The following is a 22,442-nucleotide window of genomic DNA, read 5'->3' as shown; positions in this document are numbered from 1 at the left end:
GATGCATTGGATTCCTTTATATGCGGTTTTTTGTCTGCTCTGGCCCATGGTTTGCCCTCTCCCCCTCCTCTCTTTCTGACTACAGCTTAGAGAATCTCTATCAGTGGATTCTCCTCTAAGAGAGGTCTCCATCCGATTTACGTGCATCTCTGCACCAATCGGCTTTCCCCCATCTCTTAGTTTAAAAACTGCTCTACGGCCTTTTTAGTGTTTAGCGAGTTGCAGCTTGCAGGGAAAGGGCTGGTCTGGGCAGCGAAGAGACTCTGCACCTCATATATCCTAGGCTAGTTCCCAGTGATACAAAACCGTCACCTGGCCAAAGGAAGTCAGACCCTTCCATGCACTAGGAATGTGTCAAGATAGCAGATGGGTAACATATGTTTAAAAATATAACACACTTTAAATTATGCAAAACTTCCCAGGGAATGACTGTAGTGATATTTTGATATGGGAGCAATGAAAAGGGAAAACCATGTGTTTGGAATGAGATGAAATGGTGAAATCAGGTGCTCCTGAAAATTAAGAAATTGATTTATTGAGGAGACCTGAGTAAAGCAAAGGCATTTACCAGCAGTCCCAGTGATGCATTGAGGAGGTAAAACTAAGCTGATAGATTCATAGAGGGATAGCTATAAAAGCCTGTCTGTGCAGGTGCTTATGCTGGTGTATTAGCTGAGCATTGCTTCCTGAGTAGGATGAGCAGTTCAAAGACAACATTTTTTTAAGTTTTCAGGAAAAAGAGAAACTTCCATTCTTGGGACGGTACCCTTGGGGGCTTATACCTTGCAGATGATTGTTAAGGATTGTTTCCCATAACTTGCCTTGCTCATGAAAGAATGTCTTTGGAATGAAAGTAATTTTGATGGTGACTCAGCTAGCACTTGTACAGGAAGCTTCAGGGAGGTAAGAAGGCATTTAGCAAGCCAGTTTATACCCCCAGCAAAATGTAATCAAAAGGTCGATTTTTCTCAGTAAGGCAAGAGGCTGCCCTGTCAGCCATGTGCATGCAGGTGCAAAACCATTATTTCCTAAGAGCAGAAAGCTGTTTTCAGGCTGATTGATGAGTAAGTGCATAAAATCAGTAGGAAGTTAGAAACAGATGCAACTTATCCTATACCATAGCTTAAAAGAAGAGTTCTTTTTTTTATAAAACACTTTCTCTTCAAGCAAAATAAGGATAGTAACAAAATAGTGATATTAATAGAAAATGCACTTAAATCAATCTTTACTTTATGTGAGTGGGCTACTGTATCACATTTTAAAAAATTATTCCACACTTTTGATTACATGAAATATACCTTTTAATGTGTCCTCTACAAAAGCATACAGGTATAAATAGTATTTTATTTTGGGCTTTCCTCTTCTAAGAGTAGAACTTGGCCCTGTGCATCTAAATCTACTTAATGACACTATTTTGTGCCCTGCTTCATTGCCAGTCAAAGCTGTAGCTCTTTATTTTAGCTATGGAATTGTAGAGCTCTTCTGTGTGTTTCCATTTTCAGAGTTAAAGAGAGAGGTTGCTAGCTGGGACTGGTGTGAGAAAAGCAACACAGCTGAAAGTCATTTATTGTTTGTTAACAAAGCTCAGAGCACCCACAAATTACTCCATGTATTCCAAAATCTTCACGGGGGAGGACAACTCAGGGTAACAAGAGATGTATTTTTTTTAAATTAGACTGGAGTTAATTGTTGAGCAATAATCAGAAGGACCTTTTTATAAGCTGTTGAACAGAAAAGGAAGGTCCTCATGCAAAGACAAAAGAAGCTTTGAACAGAGCTCTGATTGAAAGATGGCAAATGCTAATTATGTGTGGGAGTGAGAGAAGTTAATATTCACTGCCTCTGCCCAGCAAGGGTCTACATACACTTTTTTAAAGAGCTGTAATTTGACACTACATTTTATATTAATTTTTTAAAGCAAAACTAACTTAAGAGGCTGCATCTGTTACTAGAAATATCATGTGTTCTAATCTGACATGGCTTTCAGTGGGGGAGAAAAACAGGACAGCCCTGAGCAAAATGTCCTACATTTTAAGTCTGTCAGTATGAACAGATCCTATTAATAACTCTATTGTTTACAGGATTTGAATAATCAAAGTACAATTTATATATGCACATATGGGGCTTGAGTGGACTGCTTACACTGGTATCATCTGGAGTGACACTAGTAAGAACATTAGAGTCATAGCAATGGCCAACTTGCGTGGAAGGAAAATCAGGCCCACAGTATATGACGTAATGGGTAGTAGTCTTTCACTGTTGTTACCTGACTGGGTTTTACTGTTGTTCTTATTATTTGTATCAACTAGTGGAGTTTTTCCTTTAGCCTTAAGTGGGAGAAGCCTATACTTTTGGAGCAATTAGTCTTATGAGGGCCTGATTCTCCTCTCAGTGGATTTACCGTGGTGTAAGCCAGGCTCTGTGTGGAGAGTGCTGTCTGTGAGCAATAAAGCTGCTGACTAGGACATGAATTTGTTAGAGGGGTAACCTGGCGGGCTGTTTACTAGATGGCTGTGGGTATTAATTGCTGTGAACATCATGAGGGTGGGAGCTCTCTGTGGACTTGGTGAGAGGGAGTGGCCCATTTAGAAGGACTAGGCATGTCCCGGAGGGACACATTCATCAGCTTCTAATGCCACCATTCGGAGGAAAGGCTAGCTGTGTCTGTTGTTCTCTACCTTTGATGGAGCCAGGTCTGGGGGCATGTGAGCCTTGGAAGCTACATCATATCCCTCCCAGGAAGACTGGGGATTAGGTCCTGTGATGCAAAAAGCAGTTTTTCAGATAACCTGGATTGTTTGCAATGGAAGAACACTACGAAGTTTAGGGTTGACTTTCAGAAATTGTTTGTTTTTTTATATATAATCTGCTAAGCAATCTGAAATGGTCCTTTTAGGGGGGAAAAAGTTGGGGGAGGGATAGTATTTTTTTTGGCTTGTCTATATTGGGAGTTATTCTGGAATACCTATTCCTGATTAACTCAGGCTGTGTCTAAACTACACAGTTTCTAGGGACATGTCCGACTTATATTAACATGGCCAGCATAAACATTTTTTGTCAGCACTTTTGCTGACACAATAGTTCCACCTCCATGAGCAGAGTTAGCGTTGTTTACAGGAGAGCACTCCTGCCCCCAACACACTGTTTCCAAGGGATGTAAAATCCTATTTAATTAGAGGATTAACTGGCTAAACAGTGGGGGCGGGGGGCCTTCCAGCCCACTGGGCTGCAGTGGCCCTCCCTTCCTCTCCTCTCCCCATGGCCTGCAGGCAGGGGCTGTCCAGACTGAGGTTAGGACAAGAAGCAATGGGCTTAAGTTGCAGCAAGGGAGGTTTAGGTTGGACATTAGAAAAAAAACTTCCTTGCTGTCAGGGTGGTTAAACACTGGAATAAGTTGCCCAGGGAGATTGTGGCATCTCCATCACTGGAGATATTTAAGAGCAGGTTGGTTAGACATCTCTCAGGAATGATCTAGACAGGGGACTGGACTTGATGACCTATTGAGGTCCCTTCCAGTTCTAGTGTTCTATGATTCTATGATCCCCAGCTCCACCCCAGAGCAATGATTTAAATGAAGCATGTCCGCTTGCATTTTATTTTCCAAAAACCAAAAATTACGTTGACCTGAGCAACACCAGGTAAATCTTCTAGTTGTTTAATAAAATGAGGAAATATCCGGACTTCTTCTTTTTCCCTCAGTGACCTACAAACTATGTTTTTGAGAAATCTAATTTAAGGAAAAAACTTACTGTCTTGATAATTTAATTACATGTATTTTTCTTTTGCATCCGAAAGGAATTTAATCAAGAGAGACCTAAACCTGACCGAATGTCTCTCTCTAATGACTTTGAATTCCAAGTTCACCCTTTTGGCTTAACTTGGTATGTGAAGGGGAAGGATCCTTTCCGATCTCAGTGTGCTGTCATGCAAGACACAAAGGTTTGGAAACCATCTGCACGCCTGAGGCTATGTCTTCATTACAAAAAATAAAATAAAGTTTTTACAGTAGTATAACTCGTGTGTTAGAAATCCTGCTGTAGAGAAGCCACCTGCTGCCATTTTAACTGTGAGGTAGCTGGATGAGGTGAAAGCTGTGCTCCTCCCAGTCTGTGGTTGATCTCATCTAGCTTACCGTGTGGTAGGGCTATAGTGGCTTGTTACTACTATGAAGTTACAGTGGAAGAGCTACCGCACATTAGTTATCCCTTGCTAAAAACTTACCTTTTTGGGCAATGAAGATAAAGTCTGAGGGTGCATTCCCAGGGCCAAATCATGCCATTAGCTATGCAAGCATAACTCCTACACGGTCAAGCTGGAGCTATGCAAGCAGATAGAATGGCAGGATCTGGCTTCTGAGGATAAACTTGGACAAATTCATTTCTCAAGTTGCTCCCAGTGAACAAGGTTTAATTCTAACTCCACTCCCTCCTTCTGACACATAGGTGCTCAGGGACAGGGGCTGTAAAATGGCCGCTTGAAAGAGAGCAGGATGAGAATGAGTTTGGGAAGAAGAGTACCACATCCAGGCTTATTTTACTGTCGTCTTAATTAACACTGTTCCTTGCAGAAAAGGACCTTTTATAAGTATGGTTGTATTTTGTTTTAACCCTCTTAGGTCATTCCTTTCTCCTGCTGTGAATTATTGTCGTATACAAATATTCTGGATAACCTAATTCTGTTACACCTGTGGCAGTTATTCCATGCTGGTGAGAATCTCATTCAGCTCTTGGTAAAATGTTACTCCTTTTCATTAGTTTCTCATTGAACCAGCTCATCAAAAGGAAAAATATTATGTGTCTGATCCTCATTTTGAGTGCAAGGAACTTCCCCCGTGGCTGCACATCTAGAATAGGAGCCTTAATCTCGCAGGCTATGTCCACACTGCCCTCGTTTTGTGCGAAAAAAATGCAAATGAGGTGAAGCGTGGAATATCGCTGTGCCTCATTTGCATCATTAATGAGGCTCCGTTTTTGCGCAAGAGCCTCATTAATTATGCAAATGAGGTATGGTGATATTCCATACTTTGCCTCATTTGCATATTTTTTGAGCAAAATGGAGGCAGTGTAGACATATAGATTTATAATATGTCACTGACAAGCAAAACGGACCTGTTTTAACTCTGTGTAGAATTTTTCCAACGGGCTTTATACAAAAAACACAAAACTTTGACAAAAAAAAATTGAACATTTTGAATATTTTTTTCACAAAAATGGTTCCCTAGTGTGTAAGTTCTTCTGTGTCCTATGTGTAAGCGGGGGAATGATTCCGCTATTGTGGGGAACTTTCCTGGCTTCTATACCACCCCGGTGAAATGAACCAGCGAAAGGATCTGAGTTCCCGCTCCCACTTCCTTTACCCCACGGCTCCCTGATCCTGAGGGCTCCCCCTCCACTCTCCTGAGTAGCAGAGTCCTCGAAACCCCAACAAGGCTGGGCCCAGGTTTCCTGGGGCTTAATCCCGGACCTTGTAGTCTCTAGGGGCAGGAGTTAGGGTGTCCCCACTCCGAGGTGCTCTCTTTACGCTGCATGCTTTCTTGGCCCAGTGATCATTTCATCAGGTTCAAAGCAAATACAATTTATTAAACATGGTGGCTGTGTCTACACTGAGCCACTTATTCTAGAAAAGCAGCCGCTTTTCCGGAATAAGCTGTGAGCTGTCTACACTGGCCCCTTGAATTTCCGGAAAAGCAGTGATGATTTACTGTAAGAAATCAGCTGCTTTTCCGGAAAAACTATGCTGCTCCCACTCGGGCAAAAGTCCTTTTTCCGGAAAACTGTTCCGGAAAAGGGCCAGTGTAGACAGCATAGTAGTCTTTTCCGCAAAAAAGCCCCGATCACGGAAGTTTTCCAGAAAAGCATCCTGCCAATGTAGACGCTCTTTTTCCGGAAATACTTATAACGGAAAACTAAAGGAAAACTTATAACTCTGAGGTGCTCTCTTTACACTGCATGCTTTCTTGGCCCAGTGATCATTTCATCAGGTTCAAAGCAAATACAATTTATTAAACATCAACTGATTAAAGAGAAAAGAATAAGAAAAAAATGAGAATGATTAAATGAGAACACACAGCCCTGCTCTGTAGCACAGGGACATCAAAACAGCAGTCTGTAGAGTGTAAGGACAGTCCATAATCTCTTCCTTAGAAGCCCTGGATGCAGGGGGCTGCAGGCTGGACACGCTTACTCTGGCAGTGACCACACAGCCTCAAGCTCTAAGTGGCCAGACCCCTCTCCCAGTCCAGAGCCTTTCCCCACACTTTGCAGGTTCCAGTTGCTCACCACATCCAGCTGCAGGCTGTGCTGCTTGGCCAGTCTTCAGCTCCTTGTGTTGCTTCTCTGTTCCTTTTGGCTCTCTGAGCACTGCCAGTCTGCTGCTCAACACAGGGTCTGCACTCCTTGAGCTGTGTATACCTGGCTCTGCAGCTGCAAAACTTCTTCTGCACACAGTTTGCACTCCTTGGGCTGTCTCTCAGCTCTCTTCTTGCTCAGAGAGACCCAGAACAATCCCAGCTCACAGGGAGGGCGGGTCCTGGCCTCTTGCTTTTCTCACTGGCCTGTCCAACTTGTCAATCAGGCTGAGCTGGAGTGTTGGCTGCTTTCCATTGTCTCTGGGGTCTGTCAGTCTCATGGACCCTTCCCCTGTTGACACTGGGAGCTGGCAAGCCAAAAAACTCCCACAGAGTTTAAGTAAGGGGCTAACAGTCCCCTTACATATGCATCATGGGGCATATGCCTGAGGAAGCTCACTGAAGTGAATGGAGTTGCTTGGATGTATCTGAGGGCAAAAATATGTCCCGCTGTCTGTACTTTGACTCTAGAATGGTGACACGAGTGTCCTTCAGTGCCTCAAAGGAAAAAAAATACAAGTCGATTTTGCATGTAAGCTCAAAGACCGCGCCCCGCTCTGATTCAGTTTAATTTCATCCTTGTGTCTCAACCAGAGGGAAGTAGGGATGTTAACGTGTACCCATGTACACAGTAAACCAATAAGCTTGGGCTCATTGGTTAACCCTCACTGCTACACGCACACCCTTTCTTGCTGCCTCTGTATCAGTGGCAATAAGGGAAGGGGAAGAGGCAGGAGCTGGTGCGCAGGGGGAGCTGGCTTTTAACATGGGTCCCTATGTGTGCCGGCGCTGGGTGAGCTGTGGTCCCCTGCACTGCTGCTCTTGTCCGCCCTCCAGGTGTAAATATGTAACTACTGAGCATTTCAGTGGTTACATGTTTACAAAAATAAACGTATTTTACCATCCCTAGTGGGAAGTGTAAAGAATAGAAGTTAGTCTGCTCTTTGTGTGGCTAGAGTTTTTTAGTGTAGATTGCTTCACCAGGTCAGGGCTTTTCTCTTTTTGAAAGCACAGAGCAACAGTTTGGGGAATATTATTGTCTTCCGTTCTTGCAGTCTCCCAGCTCTAAACAAATTAGAAACAGAATATTTTTACACTTGCTGTGTAATTTGCATCTGTGCTGTAAATGAGATAAATGCAATTTGAAAATGACAGCACAAAATTAAATCTTTGCAAGACTGTGCTAATTGATATTGCTCTTAATTATATTGGGTGAAATGTTGATGTGCTTTACTCAATTTTAAACAGGAAAACTCCCATTGGGTTTCAAGGGATGTTTGCCTGAGAGCGGAGTAAAAAGGTCTCAGAATTTTATGGTCGGAGCCAAATTTGGGCCTTCTACTCTATTTGCTCGGTGGCAGCTGGAAAGCCATTTTTAACTGGTAGCCTGGGAAATAAATCCCTTTGTGTGGAGAAAGTCCTTCCATTTGGGTCCCTGTGTGGGATGCAGTATGCAGAGCCTCTGCTGTGGCTACCAGAACAACTACTTTACCATTAGCCGTAAAGTCAGAGAAACCTTTGGGCTGGTCTAATTTACACTAGTGTGACAGGCTGGTTTGCTGTAGGGAGTTGGACCCAGCCTCACTTGTGACTGGCTGGAGATTAGATGGCCCTGTTTCATTATTAGACCCAGATGGGAAGGGATCCTGGGATGCCTACATAAGGCTGGGTCCTCTGGCAGCTCCTGGAAAGAGTGGTCTGGTAGGGAACCGTAGAGAGTTACAGAAAGGGGGAATGGCTCTTATGACTGCCCCTAGCAGAAAGGAGACTCCCAGATGTGGAAAGCCCAGTCCTTGCACTGTAGGACAGCAGGAAAGTGGAGAACAGAGAAGATCCTTTTGTTTATATCAGCATATTGTCTAAGTTTTTACCAGCACCTTGCCAGGTGGTGCAGAGAGAGACTGCTGCCTGGGAGAGTTTCCCTGGATGGAAACTAGGGCAGAGTGAATAGTCCTTAAGGTGGTCCACAAGGGGGAGTTGCTGAGGCTAACCTTATCTCACACACATCAGACCCATCTCAAACTGGTCCACAGATCTGGGGGCTATAAAGGTGATCAATAGACTCTGGTCCCCCAAGCCTTATTTGAAGCTGCTTTCATCAAGATTTAGGCTCCTAAGTCATTGTTGAAATTTTATCCTTAGCGTCTCAATTCTCTGTTTAAAAAAAATGAAATAATAATGCCAGAGAGATTGTGAGGAAAATGCATTAAAAATGCTGGATTAATAGAGCCTTCATATGTACTTAAGATAGGGAGAAAGATAGAATGCTGATGACAAAACAAATAATCGCTCTACACACCTACGGGTGAAAGGATCTGGCCCTTAATTATTAGGCCAAGTAATGTCCTGTTACATCTGTAACTACAGGGTTCACAGCGTGTAATTAAGAGTAGAACTGGGGCTATCGTGTTGAAATCCTAGTCAATGCAACACTGTCTGACTCATGCTCGGCTTGACAGTCTGAAAATTCAAATATTTATAACTGTTTGCCCCTGATAAACTGTGCAATGTCTCTGAAAGGCTGGTGGATAAATTACTGTTGTCACTTTGGAACTTTCCTTGAAGTTTTAAAATGAAACCATTGGCCGCGTCTAGACTGGCATGATTTCGCACAAATACTTTTAAAGGAAAAGTTTTTCCATTAAAAGTATTTGCGCAAAAGAGCATCTACACTGGCATGGATGCTTTTGTGCAAAAGACATCTTTTGCGCAAAAGCATCCGTGCCAGTGTAGACGCTCTCTTGCGCAAGAAAAGCTCCGATGGCCATTTTAGCCATCGGGCTTTCTTGCGCAAGAAATTAACATGGCTGCGTACACTGGCCCTCTTGCACAAGAATACTTGCGCAAGAGGGCTTATCCCTGAGCGGGAGCATCACAGTATTTGTGCAAGAACCACTAATTTCATACAGTAGAACGTCAGTGTTCTTGCGCAAATTCTTGCAACCAGTGTTGACAGGTGGCAAGTTTTGGGCAAAAGCAAGCACTTTTCTGCAAAATCTTGCCAGTCTAGATGCACCCATTGTGTATAGGCTCCAATGTTGGAGAACACCAGGCTATCTGCCCACCCTGTGCCAGTGCAAGATTGTTCCCTTCAGGATATTTTTAGCATAGTTATGTCTCTGAAGTGAGCCTTAGGGCTGTGTCTGCATTGGCACGATCTTGTGCAAAAGCAGCCGCTTTTGTGCAAAAACTTGCTGCCTGTCTACATTGGTCACGAGTTCTTGTGCAAGAACACTGACGTTCTAATGTATGAAATCAGGCTTCTTGAGCAAGAACTATGATGCTCCCACTCAGGAAGAAGTCCTTTTGCGCAACTGTTCTTGCACAAGAGGCCAGTGTAGACAGGCAGCCAAGAGATTTTGCGCAAGAGCCATCCAAATGGAAAAAAGCCCTAATGGCCCTTGGACGCTCTGTATGCGCAGGCAGCTCCGGACTTCCTGGTAACCAGAGCCCCCTTAAAGGCAGATGCAGCCTTCAGAGGCCACGAGGCAGAAGCCCTTCTGCCACCTTTGCCATCCAGCTCTGCCGTGTGCCTTTTCTCCGTCCCCGAACAGCCACCAGACCAGACCAGGATGGCTGCTCCAGGGGGGAACAGCCACCCGCACCCCCAGCACAGGAGGCCCCAAGGGGCACAAAGCGATGCGCCCCATCCTGGTCCCCAGGAGAGATTGAGGCCCTCTTGGATCTCTTGGCTGATGAGGAGGCCTTGCATGACACCCGCTCCCGTCGGCGCTACGTGGACATCTTCTGCCGCATGGCCCAGGCGCTCTCTGACCAGGATCATCCAGCCCGGACCCTCGAGCAAGTCTGAGCTAAGGTGAAAGAGCTGCGCCTGGGCTATGTCCGGGCCAGCGAGGGCCAGGGGCCGACACCTGCCCCCACTACCTGCAGCTCCACGACATCCTGGACCAGGCACCACCCCGGGGACCCTCGGTTCCCGTGGACACCAGCAGGTGCCCCCCCCCCCATCACCAGGCCCAGCAAGGCGGGGGAGGAAGAACAGCTGCTCAGTGGGTTGGAGGACGAGGAGGACCAGGGGAGCAGCGGTCCTCTCTGGCAGCCCCGATGTCTCCCGTGCGTCCTCGGAGGCCGGGGAAGGATCCACTGGTGAGTGTTGCACTTTGCACTCACGAGGGCCGGGGAGAGCCAGGTGCCCGAGGGGGGGGAGGAGGGGAAGGAGCATCACTCAGGCTGCGTGAGCTGCACACTGTGTAGCATTACCAGTATGCAGCACATGCAACCACATGCAGCTTGGTGACTGAGCGGCATGTGGCCGCAGCAGGGAGCTCCAGGGCACGCCTGGCACGTGCTGCTCACACAAATTCGGGGAACCGGTGGGGAAGGGTGGATGCTGGCTGGAACCAGCCAGGGCCCCAGGGGCTCAGGCCGGAGCCCACACCTCCTGGGAAAGGGTGCAGCACACAGAACGGCACACTGTTCCATGCCTGGCTGTACAGCACAGCCAGCTGCTCCTGGGAAAACCGCAGCAACACAGCACTGTGAGCATGGCCCCCACTGAGCCCCGCGCCTGCTCCTGGTGCCTTGGCTGGCCCCCCGAGGGAAGTCCCCACTGTGGCCACACATGTTCCTGGGCTACGTGTGTGAGGGCTAGCGGGAGGGGGAGGGCCACCTGAGTTTCACTGCAAGGATGGGACACTCCCCAGTCACTCCCTGGTTCCGTCCAGGAGACATCCACGTGATGGGGATCTGAGGGTATGTTTACACTACCCTCCTAGTTCGAACTAGCGGGATAATGTAGGCATACCGCACTTGCAAATGAAGCCCGGGATTTGAATTTCCCGGGCTTCGTTTGCATAAACTGGGCACCGCCATTTTTAAATCCCTGCTCGTTCGAACCCCGTGCCGCGCGGCTACACGCGGCACGAACTAGGTAGTTCGGACTAGGCTTCCTAGTCCGAACTACCGTTACTCCTCATTCCTCATTCCATGAGGAGTAATGGTAGTTCGGACTAGGAAGCCTAGTCCAAACTACCTAGTTCGTGCCGCGTGTAGCCGCGCGGCACGGGGTTCGAACGAGCAGGGATTTAAAAATGGCGGCGCCCAGTTTATGCAAATGAAGCCCGGGAAATTCAGATCCCGGGCTTCATTTGCAAGTGCGGTATGCCTACATTATCCCGCTAGTTCGAACTAGGAGGGTAGTGTAGACATACCCTGAGAGCCCAGACCACGTCTGCCATATGTGCTCCCAGGCACTATGTGGGAATTCATCTTACTCCCTCTCAAACCATTGATTAGCCCAAAGCCTCACAGCCTCCACCGGCAGGGAGTTCCACACAACACACATCCTCCTTCTCCTCCTCCTCCTCCTCACCTCCCCCCCCCCAAGGGGCCAGGACACAGACCGGAGGTTACAATACGTGGAGGAGGACCCTCTTCCGGGGGCGGTCCTGTATGCAAACATACAACACGGGGGAAGGGGGTATGCAAACATACAACACGGGGAGTACTGTGGGCCCAAGCCACAGTACTGTAGTGTCACTTGGGCTCAGGGGTGGAGAGCATGTGGTGCAGGGACGGTGGCCAGGCTGCCTGACTGACCCATCCTTTCCTCTGTTCCCTGCAGCAGGACCAAGCAGGAGCAGGGGATCCTCCAGCCGTGCGGCAGCGGCAGCACCCCCAGCCACCCAGGCACCAAGCCGGTGGGTCTGGCAGTGGGACCAACTACTTTGGTGGCATGTCCAGGCCATCGAACGGATTGAAGCAACTCTCACACGCCGGGTGGAGGCGGACCTGGAGTGGCACCAGCAGGCCTGGGGCCGCTTCCAGGCCCAGTGTGAGCGCATCGGTGATGCTATCACCGCCGTCACCGCACACATTGGGCACGCAGTGCATTATGGCATGACATTGCCCCATACACCCGCCATCACTCCCATGACAATGCCCATGCCCTCCCCTCCTGCTGCCCCTCCTTCTCCCGCAATGCCCCCTCCTGCCCACCTTCTCGTGCTGCCTGCCCCGATGCAGCCTGACCCCCATGTCCAGGTCTCCCCGCAGAGGTAGTCACAGGGGCCACCCCTCCCAACAGTAGCTTCCCCCTCCCAGGTCAGAGCCTCCTCCCCCTACCCACCCTACGTCCCCACCTCCCTTGAGGGAGATGTCAAGGGAGACAGAGGTGACTCTACTGTGGGGCCTGGGAGGTTATCTCCGGCAGGGCCTCCCGGATGCGCACCCCATCACAGTGCGCCTGGCGGATGGCAGCTGTGCGGGGCTGTTCGTAGGCCTGGCCCTCGCCTGCCATCCATGCCGGGAGGACGACCTCCCACTTCCACTCCACGATGTTGTGGAGCACGCAGCACATGGCCACTACCTCGGGGACATTCCACTCACCCATCTCCAGACGGGTGAGCAAAGAGCGAAACCGGGCTTTCAGATGGCTGAAGGCGCACTCGACCTGGTTGCGGGCCCGGTTGAGGCAGTCGTTGAACCATGCCCGGTTGTGGTCTGTCCGCCCTGCGTAGGGCTGCATTAGCCAGGGCAGCAGGGGGTAGGCTGCATCCCCCACAACACACGTGGGTGTGGGCACGTCCCTGACAGTAAATTCCCTCTGGGGGAAGAAAGTGCCCACCTCCAGCCTGCCAAACAGGCCAGAGTTTCTTAGGATGCGGGTCTTGTGTGCCCTGCTGGACCAGCCTGTGTAAATGTCCAGGAAGCGGCCACGGTGGTCCACAAGGGCCTGGAGTACAATGGAGAAGTATCCCTTGTGGTTTATAAAATGGGCCACTCCATGCTCTGGGGCACGGACGGGGATGTGGGTTGCATCCAGGGCTCCCTCCGCAGCTGGGGAACCCCAGGGCAGCGAAGCCGGCCAGCGTAGTCTCCATGTCCCACAGGCGGATGACTCGCTGGAGCAGGACATAGTTGATGGCATGGACGACCTGCAGAAGGGTGTACAGAAACACAGGGGAATGCATCACATAAGGCAGGATGAGTGTGTGCTCCCTTGGGGGGTTCCCACCCCCCTGTGATGCCCTCTGTCCTCACACTCACACACACCAGGGCCCCCTCGCCCCACGGGCTGGCCCCCCGCCCCCACCAGCGGGCCTGTGCAAGGGAGGGACGGCCCAAACCCCTGGGTGATGGGGCATGCCCCATCGCCCCAGCCTAGAGTCTTGCCTGCCCCTGGGCATGGAGTGCAGCCCCTCCCCCCCCCACAACTTCCCCAGCACTTACCTGCATGTTGACGGCACCAACGGTTGATCTGCCCACCCCAAACTGGTTTGCCACCAATCGGTAGCCGTCCGGAGTGGCCAGCTTCCTCGGTGTGATGGCGACCCTCTTGTCCATGGGATGGGTACCCGCAGCTGGGTGGTGCTTCTCTGGAGCGCAGGGGCGAGCCAGGCACACAGCTCCAGGAACGTCTGCTTTCGCATCCAAAAGTTCCGGAGCCATTGCTGGTCGTCCCATTGCCCCAGGACCAGCCGGTCCCACCAGTCCGTACTGGTGTCCAGTCTCCACAAGGGCCTCTCCATGGTGGGGTGGGGATGCCACAGGGATGCCATGGCCTCCCTGGTGAGGGAGTCCAGAGTGACCTGCACCTCGAAGTCCTGGATGAGGAGTGCAGCAGCATGGAGCAGCAGCTGCAGGCACTCCAAAATGGCTGGAAGGGGCCAGAGCAGGCACAAGGCCACCCCTGGCTCCATGGCACAAAAAGAGAGCTGAGGTAAAAAAATCAGCTAATGGCACTAAGGCAGAAGGCTGTGGTGCCCAACAAGGCAGAGGGCAACCACAAGTAGAACTGCTGCGGCAGTCAGTTCCTGCAAGAGGTCCTAAAGCTTGCAGCAGGAGAGAAACGGCTGTCTGGGGAGATCCCTTTAAGCACGTGTCTCAAAGGAGCTCCAGCCCCCGCCTCCAGAAAGGGCTCGTGCCCTTTTGCCCTCTCCAAAATGGTTCCAGGCTCCTGCTTTTGTGCAAGAGCATCCTGCCAATGTAGATGCTCTCTTGCGCAAAAGCGCATTGTTCTTATGATGAGTCTCGGCCAATATAGACGCTCTCTTGCGCAAATACTTTAACACAAGAACTCTTGCATTAAAGAGTATTTGTGCAAGATCATGCCAATGTAGACGTAGCCTAGATTCTGTTCCTAGCTCTACACAATTCCTCAGGCAAATTATTCATGCCTTGTGTCTCAATTCCCCATCTGTAAAATGGGAATAATACTATTTCCTTTCTCCCCCCCTTTTTGTCTTGTCTACAGTGGCTGGGGAAGAAATTATCTCTTACTGAGAGAGAGAGAGAGAGAGTGTAAAATAATATAGTCCCTAGCACAAAGGGACACAATCTTGGTTGAAGTATCCTCCCTATAATACTAATACAGTACTACTAATAAATAATAGTGCTTTGCCCTAGGCTGGAGTTTGCATCATTTCCCTTGAGAGATGCCACGGCTTTGTCAGTTTCAGTGTCAGGAATATTGTTCCCTGATATCTACCCTAAAAGTTCCCGTTCCCTCCTTGGACTCGTAGTTATTCCCCCTTTGTATCGTCCTAACCTTTAAATCTTTGTATAATGTTGGGACAATAGGCATTGCTAGACTGGATCAGACTACTGGGTTCATCTAGTTCGAGGGAAGCTGACAGCCTCCATGGGCCCAGAGATATGGGAGGGTGGGCGGGCGGGCTTTGCTCTGCACTCCTGGTCGGGGTGGAGCCTCAGGCAGAAGGGGGCGGGGCCAGGCAGCCAGCCAGCCTTCCATGACGCCTGGAACGTGGTGCCCTCCCCAGCTACAGCGGTGTGCAGCACAAGGTTCTGGTGGCAATTGAATAGGCCTGGGGCTCTGACCATTGCCGATGCTGCAGTAGCAACCATGGTGGCCAGGAGTCCTGGGTCCCTTTGAATCACCAGCCCCTGTGGCCACTTCCCCCATTGCTCCTCCCCCCCTTCCTGGCAGACCTGTCTAGTCCATTATCCTGTCTCCAACCGTGGTCCGCACCATCTGCTTCAGCCGCAAGAAACATTGTAGTAGACAATTATGGTAAAACCTACCCCAGGGAAAGAACTTCCACCTATCCCCTGAAGTCTGAAGATTTCTGTCCCTCCTAAAACTGTTTGTTTGCTTGTTAATATTGTAACGCTGGATATTTTCATTATGCATATAAATGTCTGATCTTTTTTAAATCTCACCGAGTTCTTTGGACTACATGATATCCTGTGATAATGAGTTCTACAAGTATGATGGCTGGTGTGCATGTGTGTTGTCTCCCTGCTCTGGTTTGTTTCCTGGTTCCTGCCCTCAAATGGAGTGTTCCTGTGTGTGTTTGTACATTGTGTTGGGTGTGTGCATTTACTCAGGGCCTGTTGCTACATACCTGCCATTCATTCTGTTATGGTTGGTTCAGACTGTTGCTGAATTAACTGGTTCATGGTTATTACATGTTTTGATTGGCCACCTACCTGCTACCACTATTTCCTTATGCTGTTCTTGGGTACTTCAGAGCACAGGAACAGGCGAATAGTGCACTGTGTGTAAAAATATTTCCATGAATGGGTTTTGAATTTGCTCATTTTCAATGACTGTCCTCTGGTTCCTGTATTACCAAATGGGGTCCTGGTCTGACTTCCCTGTAACATGCATTGGAATCTCCTAAGGGAAACGTTTCCAATCCTTTCAGTCTCTTTTGGCATGAAAGCTTTTCTATGCCCTAAATCCTTGTCATCACCCACCTCCTTTCTCTGTTGCTACTCAGTGATATGGGTAGCTGGTGCAATGGAATAAAGCATTGATTTTAAACGAGTGGTGCATGTACCCCTGGTATAGGCAGGGGTGTGACATCAGCTCCCCTAGATATTTGCCTAGTTTTACATTATTACAAGTAAGTACAAACTAAGTGCAAGTAAGTACAAGTAACTAATTACAAATAAATGCAAACTAAAATTACATACAATGACTTACTTATGCTGCTCTGGATGTTATACTCTGAAATGTAAGTACAATATTTCTATTCCAGTTGATTTATTTTATAATTATGATACAAATGAGAATGTAAGCAAATTTTCGGTAATAGCAAGCTGTGACACTTTGTATTTTGTCTGATTTTGTAAGCACGTGGCTTTTACATTGGATGAAAGTTGGGGGAGGAGGATAAGCAAGACCACTCAGACTCCTGAAAGGGAGCTCACATACATATACTTGCTCTAGCTCTCATTGGGATAGTACAAATATAAATAGTAGTGTAGCCGCAGTCTCATGGGCAAGAGAAGATCTGCTTAGTTGTGCTGAGTACAAACTGGCATGAAGCCAGTAGGCATGTATAATAAAAGCTTTTTTATCCGGCTTGTTGAGGGAATGAGGGATGCAAGTAAATGAAAAATGCCAGTTAACTAAGGGGGGAGGGAGTTCGGGTGTAGGGAGGGGATTGGAGTTTGGGAGGGGCTGCAGGCTCTGGGTGTAGGAGAGGAACTTGAGGTGGGGGTAGAGCATGGGAGGGAACTCAGGCTGCTAGATTTGCGTGTGGGGGGGCACCTATCTTGGGCGGATCCATATAAGCAGCAACCTGGGCAGCCTATGCAGAGGCACAACAGGCGACTCCACACACTGCCCCTACCCTGAATGCTGGCTCTGCAGCTCCCATTGGCCAGGAATCACGAAAATTGGGGCTGCAGGGGTAGTACCTGTGGGTGGAACAGCCAAGACAGGGTGCTGCTTGCAGGGAGCCACCTGAGGCAAGTGCCCACTGGATCTGGCATCCTGAAATCCCTTCTCTATCTCAAGCCCTTGCCCCGAGCTCACTCTTGTACCTAAACTCCTGCCCAGAGCCCACCCCCTTCCATGCCCTGAGCCCCTTGTGGCTGTTGCTCTGTTTAGGAGCTACATGGATATTTTGCTGCTTCCGAGAAGCCAGGTAGAGAGTCTGCCGGCCCCACACCAAATGGACTATAAATTGGACTTTCTGTGAAGATTAGCAATGCCTGTTTAGAGAGCTTTCTGTTTGGTACAAGCCTGGATAACACAACTTTTACTGTAGTTGGTACGGCTAAGCCATATCCCTGCTAGCACTACCCAGGCTACTGAAACTACACTACTTTTTTACTCATGCAAGCTGGATGAAAGCTAATGTATGTGCATGCAAGTTGGAAAACTCACTTCTAGGTTGTAGTTTAGTCAGACTTTCAAATGAACCTGACTCGTCAGTTTAAAAAAAATTACCCTAGATGATTTTACATATTTATTAAAAGGCGGACTGTGGGCTCACTGCCCCCTAATCCTTACCACTTAGAGTAGCAGCCAGGACTTGGAGGGAAGGTACCACTCTCCTTGAGTAAGGGAGTGCAGCCTTCACTGTTAATAAAATGTAGGCTTTGAAGCCTAAAAAGCAGTTGTTGCAAAAATGCAGCAAATGCCTCTCTTCAGGATTTGTAGTAAGCTTTGAATCTGTGCATTATGAAGGAAATGAAAGGTTTGCTTCATTCTTTTCAAAGGAGTTTTGATGTGTGCAGGAGTCGGCTGTGTTAGAAGAGCATACATTATGTTGATCCAAGTCTTCCAAGCCCATCAACAAATAGGCAAGATGAAAGATGTGCATTATAAGCGCATATTATTGCCACTAAGGCTCTTGCGAAGAGGAACAGTGCTCAGCCAGAAAAACCTGCCCCAGGCTTATACTTTACATTCACATCCGTTGAGCCTAGAAATGAATAAATTGCAGATTCTGAAAGAAATAAAATAAGCTGACCAGAAAAAAAAAGCAATATCTTTGATTCAGATAGGGGAAGGCAAAATACTAACTTAAAAAAATATTTTCATTGAAAAATGTATAGCTCACTCACTGCTCAGCAACAAGTGAAGGACCCAATCCTGCACACAAATTCACACATTAGTATGTGAGTAATCTCATTGACTTCAATGGAGCGACTCACAGGATTGGCCTTACCATGAGGTGAACTGAGGTGGCCGCCTCAGGTGCCAGACTGTGGGGGGGAGTGGGGGAGGAGGAGTGCCACTAGGACCCAGAGAATTGAGACCTTTCAAAGTTTTGGCCCAAGCGAGGGGGCAAGGGGGCGTCATTTGAGCTCCTTGCCTCAGGTGCCAAAATGTTGTGAGCCGGCTCTGGCTACTCACAAGTTTAAAGTAAAGCAGATGCACATGGGTTGCCAGAATCCTGGCAACGGAGTGTCTTAATGCATTTATAGCTATTGTTAGAGAGGGAAGTGGTAGGTTAACTGTGGAAACAGAAACATTGGATCATTTTGAATAAAAGATTATCTTGATTTGTTTACTTGACTATTTAGGTGTAAAACACATTTGAAAAACATCTTTCACATTTACAATATACCAACCCAGGTATCACATCAATCAGATGCATGCCACTGGAGTGTGTATAGCTAATGATATATGTATCTTCTCCGCAGAAGTAAAAGGTAGGTTTGAGTTGACTTCTAAATTAAAAATAATTGTAATTTGCATTGACATCAATGTAAATTACAATAGATTAATGCTATTATAATTTAGAAGAAATTACTATATTCTGATTTTTAATTTTTTATTGGAAATACTAAAAAAACCCTCAATTTCTTGCTATTTTGTAATCAATTGCATTTCTTGGAGGAAAAATATGCCTCATTTCAAATAAGATTTTGTAGAAATCAAGTAATATCCTATGTTAAGGAACTAGAACTTTCGATGTAGGAAATGAAATCAGATATTGTAGACAGATGTACCATGGAACAGTAGTCATAACTAGAACACAGGTATTGAAGACCGTGAAGTTCGGAAAACAGAACTATAGTAAAAGGTGATGGAGTAGCGCTGTATATTAATGATTGGGTAGGCAGAGAAATTAGAAGACGTGGAACGCATAAAATGGAGTTTGAGTCAAAACCACTTTAGTGTAGAAAAGCAATAGAGGGCACATTATCCCAGTGCTTCGGGTCTCCTGCAGACTCCCAGGATCCAACTAATTGATGCTAGTTAGGCCTGGCTGGAGCAGCTGCTCACCCGTGGTGCAGCACTGCATGCCCAGCCAGGCTGGAGCGGCCCTCTGCCTATGGGATCCTGTTTAAGCGGTTAGTTGGCTAAACATAACATTTATCTGATTAAGTGGGATTTTACATCCATAATTTGGATATGGATAGAGACTTCTTTAATATTTTTAGTGAAATAAATGTTACTGGGAATTGTGTGGTTATGGGAAACTTGAATTTCACAGGTATAGATTGGAAGACAAGAATATAAGAACAGCCTTACTGAGTCAGGCCAAAGTTCTGTCTATCCCAGTATCCTGTCAGCCAATGGCGGCCAATGCCAGGTGCCCCAGAGGGAATAAATAAAATAGGTAATCAAGCGATTCACCCATTCCCAGCCTCTGGCAAACAGAGGCTAGGAACACCATTCCTACCCATCCTGGCTAATAGGCGTTGATGGACCTGTCCTCCATGAATTTATCTAGTTCTTTTTTTAATCCAGTTCAAGTCCTGGTCTTTGCAACATCCTCTGGCAAGTGCTACTAATAAGGAGACCACATATTCCTGGGTGAGAGAGCTGACAGATTTCTTCACCAAATAGTCACTAAACAAAGAGGTGATGCTATTTTAGATTTAATATTGATAAGTATCAAGGTCTTCATAGAAGAACTGGTTGTAGAGGTCAACCTTGTTTCAAGTGATTGAGTTCATTTCATTTAAACTAAATGAAAGGGTAAAAATAGATCTGCAACTAGGGACCTTGATTTCAAAAGGGAAAACTTTTAACAATTAAGTAAATCCGTTAAGGAATGGATGGGCTGAGGAAATAAATCTGTGTGTGGAAGAAACTTGGAATCATTTTACGTCAAAGTTGCAGAAACTGTCTGAAGCCTGCATCCCAAGCAAGGGAAGGAATTCATAGGGAAGACCAAACTGGATGAATAAGCATCTTGAAGAGTTTAAGAGAAAGTAGAAAGCCTACAAGCAATGGAAGAAGGGATCAATCAGCAAGCATTGAGATTAGAAAGTGTAGAGAAAAAGTGAGAACTGCATAAAGTCAAGCAGAACAGTTTGTTGCACAGGAAAGTAAAACCTATACGAGGTTCTTTAGCCATATAAATAAAAAGAAAACCAAGAGAGAAAAAATGTGACAATTTTTTTTATATGGAAGGAGGATTCAGGGGCACTTGGCCATGTTAGTTATTGTAGTAGTGCCTTTCTATGAAGATGGCCTTGGGAGGGATGTGATTTGCCCAGCTGTGGTATTTTTAATTTGTTAAGCCGTTTTCATGCAGCAACTGTTAATTACTAATAGAGGTTCAAAAAGTTTTGGAATGTAGAAAAATTAAAATAGTGGAGAACTTTTGTGCTGCAAAGGACACAGAGACGACCTCAAGGGCTGATCTAGAGCTCACTGAAATGAATGGACAGACTCGTTGGAATTGTCTCTAAAGTACTAGCAAGGAAAACGGATCTGCTCAGGCTTGCAGCATGCTGGCTGGTGGTGGAAGAAGGGGAGGCAGCATGCCATGCCATGCCACCTGTCTGTTTTTTTTCAGTACCCCTCTCTGGTAACGTGGGCTCCTGTTCTTGCTTGTGACTGTAAAAATGGGTGAATGAGAATATTTCTTCTGACTTCACCTCCATGATTCCCATATGTAATGGCAGGTGGGCTGAGTGGGAGCAGTGTGAAAATGAAGTGAAGAGAGGGAGTGACTCAGCGATGGAGCATGGAAGGCTGAGTTGATTGTCAGCTATCTGGGCTCACTCAGTATGGCACAAGGTTCCCATTCATTTCCCCCAGAGACCAGGGTAGCCCGTTACAGATGGGGCTGCACAGGAAAAAGGAGCGGTTTGTTTTTCAGCTCAGCTCAATTTCAGCAGAGAGGAGGAACACACAAGGGTTTTGTTCTCAGAGTTTGTATGGGAACTGACAGAGCAAAGGGAGAATGTCCTCGTGGTTAAGACACAGGCCTGAGCCTCGGGGAATCTTGCATCCAAAACCTGGTGAAGCCACTTGATTTCTTTCTGTGATTCAGTTTCCCATTTGAGAAGATTAGTACTTCTGCTTGTGAGCTGTTTGGAGAAGAGACTGTCTTGCTGTGCATTTGTAGAACCATGGGGCGCTGATCTCAGGTGGGAAGCCCAGGTTCTGCTGTTAGGCTCAAACTAATTTGTACATTTTCTTAACATTCATGCTTTGCCTGGAAAAGGCTGTTGGTACGTGCACAGTGACTTGCATGGGTAGACCCTGATCCTAACTAGAGCCTCTGGGTGCAATTGAAATACACAAATAAATAATAATACATTAATGGACTGACAACATAGAGACGCCTATTTGAATTCTGCTCTCTGAAGTGCTGTCTACCATTGATCTAAAAGCAAGTCTCCCTTTACTGCTCCCCCCTACAAAGGATAGGAATGGCAGATTGGTTAAGAGCATAAAATGGCCATACTGGATCAGTCCGATGGTCCACCTAGCTCAGTATCCTGTCTCTGACAGTGGCCAATTCCAGATGCTTTAAAGAGACTAAACAGACCAGGGCAATTTATCGAGTGATCTGTTTCTTGTCATCTAGTCCCAGTTTCTGGTAGTCAGGACCACGTGGTTATATTCCTAACTATCTTGGCTGATAGCCGTGAACTATCTGAGTTCATTTTTGAACCCAGTATAGTTTTGGCTTTCATAACATCCCCTGGCAATGAGTTCCACAGGTTAACTCTGAGTTGTCTGAAGAAGAACTTCCTTATGTATGTTTTAAACCTTCTGCCAATTCCATTGTGTGAATGTTGATTCATATATTTGATAAAGGAGTCACACTCTTTATTCGTTTTCTCTATACCTTTCATTATTTTTTAGACCTTTATCATATCTTCCCTTAGTCATTGCTTTTCTAAGCTGAATAGTCTTAGTCTTTTTAATCTCTCCTCATGTGGCAGCAGTTCCATACCCCAGTCATTTTAATTGCCCTTCTCTGTACTTTTCCAAGTCTCATAGAATCATAGAATAATAGGACTGGAAGGGACCTCGAGAGGTCATCGAGTCCAGCCCCCTGCCCTCAAGGCAGGATCAAGCTCCGTCTACACCATCCCTGACAGATGTCTATCTAACCTGTTCTTAAATATCTCCAGAGAGGGAGATTCCACCACCTCCCTTGGCAATTTATTCCAATATTTG

The 22,442-nt window shown here is 47.0% G+C and overlaps 1 protein-coding gene across 5 annotated transcripts in view; it reads left to right on the top strand.

Moving 5' to 3' along the window:
• PTPN5 (protein tyrosine phosphatase non-receptor type 5) overlaps positions 1-22,442 on the top strand; it is a 160,090-nt gene that overhangs the window by 57,728 nt on the left and 79,920 nt on the right. Inside the window, exon 1 of one of the 5 annotated variants that reach the window (XM_075928119.1) lies at positions 484-903. The exons of the other annotated variants lie outside the window; for them this stretch is intronic. The gene's annotated coding sequence lies outside the window, so the exon portion shown is untranslated. Of the gene's footprint in view, positions 1-483; positions 904-22,442 lie in introns of those variants that run through there. 5 annotated transcript variants of the gene reach the window in all.

This window comes from Pelodiscus sinensis, chromosome 4 (assembly GCF_049634645.1).
Source record: "Pelodiscus sinensis isolate JC-2024 chromosome 4, ASM4963464v1, whole genome shotgun sequence".
Taxonomy (NCBI): domain Eukaryota; kingdom Metazoa; phylum Chordata; order Testudines; family Trionychidae; genus Pelodiscus; species Pelodiscus sinensis.
Note: the sequence above shows the minus strand (reverse complement) of the source record. Positions and strands in the feature narration are given on the sequence as shown.